The following is a 13,727-nucleotide window of genomic DNA, read 5'->3' as shown; positions in this document are numbered from 1 at the left end:
ATCTGATGGCTCCCTTGGTCAAGTTAATAATTTGTAACAGGTATATTTACAATCTTCTTTCATCTGTGTATGACCTAGCAACATGATAGGACCCATCCAAAGTGTGCCTGTGTGAGCCTATGTGTTTAATTTTATTATAGATGCATATAGGTTGTTGTTGCTAAATAAAATATCATAGTTCTTGATAGATTTCATTTAGGCCCATTTAGTTTTTGGGCCTATTCAATTAATAACAGTTGTTCTTATTAAGGTTAAATTCCTCTTTTTTTGGCCTTGTGTGAGAGTTGGGAGCCATAGTAGTGGGTACGACATACTGAACCCAGCACCCCCTCACATGAACCACCCCAATTGTGAAGGCCCATTTGCCTGATTTGAATAACTGTACTAGGTTAATTAAACTAGTTTAACCTAATAAAATTGATTAGCAACATAATTAATTTCATTTATTTTGAAATTAATTTAAGAAAATTATAGTTTAAAGAATTCTTTATTCTAAGCTAAACTATATGTATTTTCTTGTATTTAATTAAATATAGAATTATAACCATCTAGATTCTTTCTGGAGCTTAATTTGAATTTTTCATTAAATATTCTTATTTAAGTTGATATTTAGTTATCTACAACTAACCAACTTAAATCTGAATATCTTTTGAATTTCAAATTTTAAAATTAAGTTGAGGAATTTTAGGCATTGGTTATTAAGATTCTTTAGATATTTTTTAAGTTAATATATTTTCGAATATTAACTTAAAATGGAATATTTTAGAAATTTTTTAAGTTAATATCTTTTCGAATATTAACTTAAAATGGAATATTTTCAAATTAAGTGGTTACAACTTAATTTTTGATATTTAATTAAATTTCAATTTGAAAATATTTAAGTTCTAGATTTTTTCTAATACAACTTAAATTAGATATTTTTTCAAATTTTGTGGAAAAGATACTTAGTCAAATAAGATATTTTCTAGATAGTTATTTCTAGACTACTTATTATTTCTAATATTAAATAGGAAAATATGGTACATTGTGAAATTAATTATTTATATAATTAATTTTGGTACAATTTATTTTAAGTATATTTTTCCTAGTATTAAACTAGAGATTAATAATTAAGCCTTCTCTACACTTAATTATTTATTTTTTGAATTTAATACATTTAATTAATTTGAAAATTAAATATCTAAGTTGATTTTCATCATGATACTTAAATATTTCTTTTTCATGACACTTAATTAAATAGAAAATTATTTTTAGTTGAAATTTAATTTTTAAACTAAATTTAAATAATTTTCAAAATATATTTTTTTCTTTATTTTATTAATCAAATTTCGAAATTGCATTTCTTAAATGCTGGTTTCGAATTTTATTTGAAAAATAGATTAAAGTTGTAAATTATTTATTTTAATTTTGGACCAACTTAAATCAATGATTTTTTTCATTAATTGATTAATTTAAAATAAATGAATTAAAATATATTATTAGAAATTGAATTAATTAGTCAAAGGAAAATCTAGATAGGTGATATTTTTGCTTGAAGTATTTTTCTAGTGTATTTAATTAAATAGAAAATTAATATTTAAGTTGATTTTTATCATCATACTTAAATATTTGAAAATTTTCTTATATATATTTAATTAAAAAGGAAAATTATATTTTTTGTTGTAAATTAATTTTATTAATTAATTTTGGGCCAACATTAAATTAGAATAATTTTTCCAGGATTTATTTTTTTATTTTAATATGCATTTTTTTCGAAAATTGTATTCTTAAATACTTTAATTTTTCGAAATGCAATATATATTTATAGAAAATTAAATTTGAGTTGTAAATTAATTTAAATTAATTTTGTAACAACTTAAATTAAATATTTATTGGAAATTATTACTAAGATGGAAATAATTCATGTTATTTTCATATCAATCTAAGTAAAATTTATAAATATTAAATTAAAATTTATATTTAGAATTTTTCATTCTAAATTGGAAATTTTAATTAAATAAATATATATATTTAAAATAAATAGAATAAATAAAGAGAATCAAAGAAAATACAACTCTTTTTAAATAATGAGCTTTATTATTAAGATATTCGATCTCCATTGTGGGTTTTACACCGCGTTTGTTTTAGTGAGTAATCCTCCCTAATGGAGGAACGTTCATTAGCAATTTCGCACCGTTTAACCTCGCATGATAAGTAGTTTGTAAGTGTTTTGTATGGTATGGATCACCCTAATGGTGGCGACCATACTTGACTTGCAAATTATGAAACAATGGTGGAAGCTCATAAGATAGAATTGCCTTGACTCTCGCCTAAACGGGACAACGCTGAATTCCAATCTTGATCGAATAAAAGGTTGCTAGAATGGTTACCATTTTAGATGAGCTGACAACTCTATTCAATGGATGATGCTTTGACTCTCGCCTAAACGGGACACTGTATCAGTTTGTTGAAAAACCTCGGAAATTATTTAGGATTGTAAGTTTTAGTATTTTCACTTGTCATTCCTACTTGCTATATGCTTATAATCTCTGAATTGTGTATGAATTTATATTGAACCATGTTATTTCTGTTATTAAGTTGTAGTTTAATTTCAAATCTTCATTGTTGGTCTAACTTGGCTTGTTTATCTAATGAGATAAATCCCTAGTGGATTTTCACCATTATACATACATAATAGTGTTAGATTTCAAAAGATAAATATTGTATATGCGACATCTAGCTGTTCATCAATTGATGACACCTTAGACTAGTATTTTTACGATATGAAACAAGAAGATTGTATAAATAAGATTACTTTGACATTTGCTAATCGAAGCATCGTTGGATTCTTATTTATAAACGAAATTATCCTAATTCCTCTTAGCTTATTCATTTCGAATTAGCTTCAAAACATATCATTGGATGAATGGTCTATAAATGACCCATATGATTATAATCCCGAAATTCTATTCCCAATTGATATAAATCCTCAATCTTAGAAATCTCCTACTTGTATGGGCAAATCTGACTTAGAGTTTGTATTAGTAGTGCTGGTCCAAGATAGAATTACTCATTCCAGGAAGCAATACAGTTACACTTTCCAAGTGTTCAATATCCATCTTCTATTAATGGATTCAAACTGTATGGAATATGAGTTAGGTATTCTGTGACCAGGATCCACTTGCACTATTCTAAGAATTCTTTGCTGTAACTAAATCTAAGTCATCAAAAGACACTACCACATGTTTTTTAATCTATGGCATTTGTATCTTGTTCATAGTGGATTTGACAAGATCAATCTCTGCAAAGAGTTAATATGCCTATATCCAGTGAAAATAAGTCCATCTCATTCGCAGATGGATGCACATTCAGGGGTGGATATGAGTTTTTCGTTGTATTCTTAAAACGATAACTCTAGATTATACCTTTTAGCAAGAAATTTGAAATGTTTGAAAAATTTCATTAATTTCTAGCAATGGTTAAAACCATTAAGGTAAGTGGTTAAAGATCTTGCGAACTGATAGGGGTGGAGAAATAGTTAGTAGATATGCAGTTCAAAGATCATTAAATTGATTTTTGAATTATATCCAAACTTACCTCCCCAGAAATTTCGAGTTGCATGTTGATGATTAGTTACTAGTCGTTGCCTAATTCCTTCTATGGTAATACAATTTCAGAATGATGTAATGGTTGTATACTTAATGTAAATCATTACTAGATTCATGGATGACCTAATCAAAATCTTTAGAAAAGCTAGAACTGTTAATCATGGTTTGTTAGCTGTTCTAAGTGATTAGGGGTGGACCATCCCATTGTCAATAGATAAGAAAGTGTTTGTTCAAACAAATACTACTTTTCTAAGATAATGATTAAGTCTGAAAACAAGTAGCAAATAAAGGAGATATTTAATTCTTGATTCCAAAAGTGTTCTATCATCTTATTTGATATATGATGATCCCACTGCCTCTGTTGTCTTGTCACGACCGAAGAGATCAATACCATTTAGTTTTCTTAGACATAATTCACGGTACCTCGTCGTAGTGGGAGAGTTTCTAGGAACTCACCTTCTTATGACTTGGGAGACACTAGTGATTAAAATCCATTGTGAGTTTAAACAAGTAATGGATTGTCAAGATAAGAAACTAAGAAGAAAGCCAATAGAACTATGGTTTAATCCATTCACATGGAGTAACCTAAAGTTTTCTATTACAAGGACATAAAAGGAAATTTTCGTTTATAAGTCTATTCAATGGACTTAACAAACTTCATGTTCCTAGTATTACAGGTTTGAGTTTATCTAAACCTATGGCTTGTGGTATACCAGGTAATTACTTACTCTAATGTAAGCAACTTACTTTAGTAAGATGCTGAACCATTTTCTTTCTAATGGAAATCTATAGAAGCTTCACAACTTCTTAGGCATAGATTTTATTTATCTAAGGAAAAGTCTCAACTATTCCAGAAAAGATAAAGCCATGAAAGAATTTCTTATATCAACAGTGAGAGGTCTTAGACATGCTTTTGTATGCCTTAGACTAGACACCTGCTGTTGAGTGGGAGTAATGAGTAGGTATCAGATTAATCCAGGAGAAGAACATTGGAAGACAATCAAGTAAATCTTAAGATTAAGAAGAGGAACTATATGTTAGTCTATAAGGGTGTGTTTAAAACTCTTAGACTACACCATATCAGATTTCGAAATTTGCCTTTGTGCTAGAAAATCTTTCTGATAAAATGGTGATTACTCTGGGGGTGGAATAGTGATTTTGGAGAAGTGTAAAAACCTATCTGAAGTCTCTAGGTCTACCAGAGAGAGACTGAATGTTAAAGTTGCAGGAAAGGTACTTATTCAGTCTAAGGAAAGTTCTATACATCTTTGGCACCATTCCCAATTGCCTTAAACTACTAGTGTTAATTTCCTGATTAACCAAAAGTAGTTGCCAAAGGTATAGAATCCAGTATCCCAAGAGAGTAGACATATAGAGAGGAATTTCACATTATCAATGATTTTGTGATTAAAGGAAGAGTAATGGTGGAGAAAAGGTTGTGGTTAATACAACCTTTCAGATCCTATTACGAGGAGTTTACTACTACTACACTTGATTTGTATATCAAGGTGTTGAGATTATTTGAAACGCACTTTTTGTTTTATATTAGTGTAAGTGGGAGTTTGTTGGGTTTTATGCCCTAAATAAAACTCATTTCAATATAATCAGATTTACTTATTAATATAGATCAGAAATAACATTTAATATTGCATGGTTAACATGATTTATTTCATGATTATATGTACATAATGTATAAATTCATCTGAAACCCTTTTCACATACTTGATCCTGTTTATTGTGCCGTCAACACATTGGAAAGTAAACATGACTATGTGAATAAAGTTTCCTAGATTTATCAGACATAGGGTTTTACTGATATGATAATCTACAACAGAGTTTACTTGCATTTGGAGAAGTGCTATGTTCTTTCCAGAGCATTGGTTAAAGTAAAGCTCAGGTTGGATGCGTGGAGTATGCATCGGAAGGGACCGATATTGAACTTTGACTTAGATTTATTAAACTTACCGTAATATCTATTCAAGTCAATATCGCCTAGTTGATAATAGATCAAATGATCTTAATCCTGATATGATTAGGCTCAATCTTGAAAGGCTATTCGTGTTCTTTGATTTGTTAGTTAAGCCTACTTTTAGGTCAGGGTGATACGTACATTTTGGGAACACGGTAAAGCAATTGAGTGGGAGCGCTAGCATAAACATGGAATCTATAGCTTCTATCAGGCGAATAGTAAGCAAAGGAAGATCTCCTTCGAGCTTGACCAAACGAACATAAATGGTGGAGTACTCATTTCACATAAGCTGAAATATCATTTATACGGGGTCAAATGTTTTAAGGAATAAATACATTGTAGGGTGTAACGGTAATTTAATCCCTTTACAGTATAGATCATTCATATAGAGGATCATTGATCACATTAGGATTATAACAATGGATAACTAATGATGTGTCTATATGGTGGAACATATAGAGCATTCTATATACTGAGAGTGCAATTCTAAGTTCTATGCGTGGATTCAACAAAGAATTAATAAGTTAGTGAATTTTAGTGCTAAATTCTTGATCTACTTATTGGAAGCTCGGTTATATAGACCCATGGTCCCCGCACTAGTTGAGATAATATTGCTTGTAAGACTCATGTAATTGGTTTTGATTAATCAATTATAATTCTCAAATTAGACTATGTCTATTTGTGAATTTTTCACTAAGTAAGGGCGAAATTGTAAAGAAAGAGTTTATAGGGGCATATTTGTTAATTATGATACTTTGTATGGTTCAATTAATAAATATGATAAATGACAATATTATTTAATAATTATTTATAGTTATTAAATAGTTAGAATTGGCATTTAAATGGTTGAATTAGAAAATTGGCGTTTTTGAGAAAATCAGATGCAGAAAAGATAAAACTGCAAAATTGCAAAAAGTGAGGCCCAAATCCACCTTGCATGGCCGGCCACTTTTGTAGGGTTTTTCCTCTGATTTTTTTATTATTTTAATGCCATATAATTCAAACCTAGCCCTAGTGGAATGCTATACATAGATAGTGAAGGCTTCAGGAAATTTACACTAAATTTACACACTTTTCTTCTGACACTTTTGATTCAGAAAAAACTGAGCCTCTCTCTCTCCCTATCTTTGGTCGAACCCTCTCTCTTTCTTCTTCTTTAAATTTCGAAATCCTTAGTGTATGAGTAGTGCCCACACACAGCAAGTGATACCTCAATCATAGTGAGGAAGATCGTGAAGAAAGACTTTCAACAAAAAGGAGGTTTCAGCATCAAAGATTCAGAGAAAGAGATCCAGGTTCAGATATTGATAATGCTCTGCTACAGAAAGGAATCAAGGGCTAGATATCTGAACGGAAGGAGTCATTATATTCCGCTGCACCCAATGTAAGGTTTCCTAAACTTTATATGTGTTTAATTTATCGTTTTAGAAAGTTCTTATTTAGGGTATTAATAAACATACTTGTGAGTAGATCTAAGATCCTGGTAAAATAATTTCCAACAATATTTTTGTCCAATATTTTATTCTTTTTTAATCCATTTAATTCAACCCTAACCCTATTGAAGAATAGTATAAAAGGAAGGTTATGGTCTCATTATCCAACTAATGCCTTTAAAGTTAAAAACCTAGATGAGACCTCTTCCTTCTTCTTTCTTCTTCAATTCAAAATACTTAGCCTATCTTCACACTAAATATTTTCAGCCATTAGTGAATGAGTGAGTGCCCACACACATCAAGTGGTATCTCAATCATAGTGTGTAAGATTGTAGGAGATTCCAAACAACAAGAAGGAGAATCAGCATCAAAGGAAAGAGAGAAAGAGATCCAGGTTCAGATCTTGGTGATGCTCTGCTACAGAAAGGAATCAAGGGCTAGAGATCTTAACGGAAGGAGTCATTATATTCCGCTGCAACCAATGTAAGGTTTTCTTAAACTCTTATGTGTTTATTTCATTGCTTTAGAATTCATATTAGGATGTTAATGAAACATACTTGTTAGTAAATCTAGATCCTGGTAAAATATTTCCAACAGAACACCCTTGTTGGAGTAGGTTTCGCTGGAGCCTTCGGTGCCTCAGTTCTGAGTTGAGGGCAATCCCTCTTGTAATGCCCTGGCATGCCACACTGAAAGCATCCTTGTCCTCTACACTCCCCCAGATGGTGCCTTTTACAACTGGGGCACTCTGGGTAAGTGGATCGGGTCTCAGAACTATCTTGGTGACTGCCTCGACCATGGTTCCCCCGGAACCTCTTGTTCTAACCTGAGCCAGCGGTTGCAGTGGATGCTTTCCTTTTCTGAGCCATGGCCGAACCACTACCTCCCCTGCTAAAGCCTAATGCAAGAGGGGTAGGAGCCCTGCCAACCACTGGTGTCCTAGCAGAGTCTGTCATGCATCCAATTACACCCTCAGCTTGCAGTGCCTTTTCCACCATTTCAACATAGGTTGTTTTGTCGTCTGTAGTAATCATCAAATCATGTCGAATCTTCGCATTCAATCCATCCAGATACTTCTCCTTTTTACTAAAATCAGTTGGCACAATTCTCGAGGCCAACCTCGCCAATCGATCAAACTGGGTCGTATACTTTGTAACACTCATGTTTTCCTTCTGAGTCAAGTGAGTGAACTCTTTTCTTTTGGCACTTCTGACGGCCTCATTATAGTACTTGGCATTGAAAAGTTCCTAGAACTTTTCCCAGGTCATCGTTGTAACATCGTGTATCATAGACACCATGTCCCACAACACTAGTGCATCCTCTTGAAACGGAAAAAGTGGCACAGACCACTCTATCATTCCCGGTGACGCCCATGAAATTCAATATCTTGGTGATCACAGTTAACCACTGCTCGACTTTCATAACATCCGGACCACACAGGAAAACTGGAGGTGCCTGCTTACGGAACCTTTCATACAGAGGTTCCATCCGATTCACTACAATCACTGGTTCGGCCTAGATAACAGGGCCAGGTGCCACTGGAATTTCTAGAACAAGCACTGCAGGAGCACCCTGCTGTCTCAATCGCTGGATTTCATTATCTTGTTCATCGATTCTGGCTTGCATTTCTACAAACCTATTTTCCTAATTCTGAGCTTCCTGAGCAACATGGGCAGCCTGTGGCGGGTTAGCATCACCCCGACCACGTGCCCTGCCCCTGGGACCTCTACCTCAGCCCCTAGCATTTGGGGGAAACTGAGCTCCCTGACCTTCATTTGACCCGACCGAGTTGCCCTGACTCCTGGTATTTTTTCTGGCGTCCATCTAGTCTGAACAACCTACGTAACCAAGAGCTAGCATGTTCAGATCATGATCAACGAGAACTTACTAATGCCGCTTATTTAGAAATTAAAAACATGCGCCTATTCTATTATTAGGCTACTAACATGCTTCCTAGCAGGCTTTTCTTAATTCATACTATTAAAATAAACTACTAAAGCAAGAAAAGCTTACTGAACCGTGGGACGAGCTAACTGTTGATGATAATGTACATGTCGTGACAAACTTCGAAAGACAACATGGCGGCTCTAATACCAAATTGTAACACCCTAACTAATATAGGTGTGTTGACGTGATTTTAAACATACTGTGCAGCTCGTTGCTAATCAACGAGGTTAATGAAAATCGTGTTTAATTAAAAATTGCTTATTTAATTAAAACTTATAGTATTACATATAAAGTATTTCAGGATCCCGTTTATAAAATACTTTACAAAAGATTGCTATTCATTTACAATTATTTGTCGCCCAGCGACTAACAACAAAAGCCCTGATGTCTCGAGGATCGTACGCTCCAGGCCTAACCGCCCCGACATGTACAATCTTCATCTGCTCGTCCTCACAGTTACTCGGCCTTAGCCTTGCCCTTACCTACACATAAACATAGCACTGTGAGTCAACAGACTGAGTAAGAAAAGCATAAATCATATAACATACATATATTCCAGATTATGATCAGACGCCCATACCCTTGACCATAACCCTAATCCCCGTGTCCCACACGGTACTGAGTCTCGAACGTTTGTATGACGATACTTTTGACATAGTAACAACCAATACTCGGTACGCTAGTCATACTCTAGCTATACCGATGTGCTACTGTATCAGCCTATACTCGGTACGCTAGTCATACTCTAGCCGTACCGATGTGATACTGTCGAATAACACGAAAGCCAACATACATATCTAATAACATGTACGCTAAACATGTAAATACATATGCATACTGTTATACTAATCTTACCTCGATTGTGAATTCAGGTGTGCCGGTCAACCTGAGTTGAACAATCTGCTCAGCGAATTACAGGCTTCTAAATCACATCAATCACAACACTGATAAGCGATACGCTAAATCACTTCCCGGGGACTTAAACTTGAAACTAAAAGTTTCCCTATCGATAAATAAGATGGCAATACCCTAAATAACTCAAAAATGGGAAAAACTAGGGTTCCCAAATTTGCCCCAACTGGTAGACTGGTTCCCCAACTGGAATTCTAGTTCTGGGAAAAATTCCTCGAAGCCAATTGGAATTCCGATTCCTACAGGCCTCTCTGAACCGGAATTCCAGTTCAGTGCAGCAATCACAAAAATTTTCATAACTCGACCAATTAAACCCCAATCCAATCCAAACCTTCCAGACCTGTTAATTAGACCCCAATGAACATTTCTAAAGCAATAAAACAACCACCCAAAGACAGAAACACAATTCACCATTAAAGCTCCAAGTTTTGAGTTCAAAACTCAAACTTGGCTAAATCTAACTAATCAACTAACAAAACCTGCTTGAATCCACATAATAAAACATATTTAAGCTTCAGATAACAACCCTAAACAATAACAACAGCTAGAGCAAGCAAATCCTCAAAACATGTAAAAATTACTTTTCCTTACAACTCAAGAAATCAAGAACAAGTTACAAAAAGCTTACCAAGAACTTGAGCTTACTAAAACCTTGAGAAAACAGCTTGAATTTTAAAGGAAAACACCAAACCCTTGCTGCTCAAAGGGAGGGGGGGGGGGGCCGAAAGAGAGAGTGAGATTGAGAGAAAAATGTGATTTTTCTTTAACTTAGTTTTTCCTTGAAAATGAGACAAATGTCCTTTGTTTTAATCAAATAAAACCAATTAATTAAACTTTAAAATCAGATTTTAACATTAACTAGAAAATCACAAAAGACAAACTAAGGCTTGGCAAAATGACAATTTTGCCCTCCCATACTAATAGCCACTAAAGGTCACAAAGGGGTATTTTGGGAAATTCTAAATTCCCGACCAATCCCGACATTTCCAATGTCTAACTATACCGCCCCGCTATATAAAATACCAAGATGTGATTCTACTGAGCCATACACCGTGTTCCAATGTTGCCGGACACCGAAAATGCAAAAATACGAAATTTCTATATATGACATATTAAATGCGTTTTGAATTCAAATAAATCATCATAAACAATTATTTTAATATCAATAAATAATTTTCATAATTAAACCCTAATTATCTGCTAGTTTCCAAATTTAAATTAAGCGGTCTTTACACCAGTCCACCTGTCTTATATTGTGACAATACCGCCGCTATACACATCTCCGAAAATCCGGTTTTCCATGAGCGCACGAAACACATTGATATTGATTGTCACATTGTGAGGGAAAAGCTCCATCAAGGCCGTCTCAAACTCCTACATGTTTCTACAAAGGACAACATTGTCGATATCTTAACTAAACCTTTATTTTCCAATCAATTTCAATCTCTTGTATCCAAGATGAAGTTTTATAATTTGTACACTTCATCTTGAGGGGGTGTAATAGGATTGGGCTTTTATATTGGGTTTTTATTTTAGGCTTTGTCTTTAGGTATTTGCCACTTTGTATAAATACCATTTTTCCCATTTTATTGGGTAATGAGAAATATCAATTTCTAATATTCTAATAGAATAAGAAGAAAATTTAGGAGATGCATAACTGTTGATGTTTGTTTTTATTTTGATAGACATGGAGGAGAAAATTAAGATGTTCAAGTTTGTTTTTATTTTGAGAGATTTACTTTTCATATTTTGTTAACTACAATTGTATGTTTACATTATAACATTTAAATAGTTTTTTTGTATGTATAATTAATTTTAGTTAATGAACTATAACTAAAGTATAAGACAAATAGCTTGAATAGAAAACAAGGGAAAAAAAGATAAAGTTGTCTGCAGCATTTAGCAAGGACAGTGTCCGCTCTAAATGAATGTTTATAAAAATATGTATACTTTTTATAAGGACTTTTTCCTCTCTAAAAACAAAAAAAAAAAAAAAAGAATTAGTGCCTTTTTATAGCAAGGACTTTTTCCTCTCTATACATATACAAAAAAACTTTAGCAAGGACTTATTGTCCTCTCTAAAAATGCATATGCTAAACAAAATCATGCCAAAAAGTGGCGATAACTAAAAAAATATTCAGCTTAGACAAAGTCCTCGCAATAGATGAGCATTAGGCATGACAATTTTTTTTTCAGTAATAGCGACTATGAATTAGCGAGAGGACAAAGCTAAAAAGCTCATTTGTTGTGGTGAAAGTTATTAAATAGTCTTTTGTTTTCTGTTTAAATTAAAAAATCAAAGTGCTCTATTCAAAAAAAAAAAAAAAAAATCTTATAGGAACTATTTTTGTTTTTCAAAATACAAATTTTACTTTATTTTTGTGATTAAAAAATTAAAAAAAAAACTTAAATATTAATTTAATATATATTTATTCTCGAAACTATTTGTGGATTAGTAGTCATCTAAGAATAAGAAGTGAAATTAATCGATTAAAACGGATATAGATATTTTACTTTTACACGTCATTTTGTCTTTATTTTTTTTTTTGCTTCCTTTCTCAATATTGCGATGCTTGTTGTTTTACGTACTGTATATTAGCCCCTTATTATGTGACACATCAAAAACATTGTTCAATAATAATAAAATATATTAGTAAATTGCTCCATATATATATTGGCAATGAATTATACATAATATAGAAACAAAAACGATTTGGGTTACTCCACTCACTTGGAAAGTCATAGCATTTTGAGATGGAACCTAAATTTTGTTTTCTGAAGGAAAACCCATATATATACGGTAAAACATGCACTTAAAGAACAGAAAAATGATGAAGAATAGCTCAAGGTAGACACAGACACTCAGTATTGGTATTTGTATCTGTGTATATAAATATATTTATAAAGATATATCGATAATAATAATAATAACAATTTTAATAGTATTTTCTGATATAAAAGTAATACACGATGTGAAGCTAGCATGCATGATACAATAAGCATGCAGCTGTATAATATTTCAGCATCTTTCTAACCATATAACAGAATATAATATATATATGCATCATATATATAGACAGGTCCAATAAGGAATCCATTAACATAGCTCTTCCAAATCATTGAGAGGATTTAACAATACATAAATGGCTATAATTAACTATAACATATCTCGAGTGCAATTACTTTCTTAGTTTGCTAACATTTTCAAATACTCAAACTCAGAATATCATGATGATGAACAAGCAAACTATATATAAATAGATACACATATAATCAGAGTTGAAATGTTGATAATATATATATATAGTTAGTTTTAGATTGTTCGTACAGTTTTGTATTCTGCATATGAGATTAATTCAGCTCTCTAGATGGAAGTGATGGAATAGTAGTTTAGTATATATGCCTGCTTCTTATATACGCTGACGCCTTAGAAATATCCTATATATATATGATCATATAATGTCTCAGAAGTGATTCACCTACTACACGCTCTCTCTCTCTCTCTCTCTCTCTCTCTCTCTCTCGCTAAGAAGTTTCTTTCTGCAACACAGTACTACACAGGCCCACTAGAATAAATCGAGCATATACATTTGTGATCATACCACAAGATTATATTACAAATTTTAGATAAATATATATATATACACAAAACATATATATATATGTTCATATCATCAAGAAACATATCGACTAATGGCCTACATTGGATCTTAGATTTTACAATATAGAAGTAAATGATTTTATATAAGTTATAATTCCTAGGAAAAAGAAAATAAAAAAATCTAGTTTGTTTCGCCTAAAATATTGTCATATTTTGTTAAATTTTGTAAGATTTTACTTCAACAAATAAACGATATTTGAATTTTGACTAGAAAAAAC

Source organism: Cannabis sativa, chromosome 5 (assembly GCF_029168945.1).
Source record: "Cannabis sativa cultivar Pink pepper isolate KNU-18-1 chromosome 5, ASM2916894v1, whole genome shotgun sequence".
NCBI classification, from domain to species: domain Eukaryota; kingdom Viridiplantae; phylum Streptophyta; class Magnoliopsida; order Rosales; family Cannabaceae; genus Cannabis; species Cannabis sativa.
Note: the sequence above shows the minus strand (reverse complement) of the source record.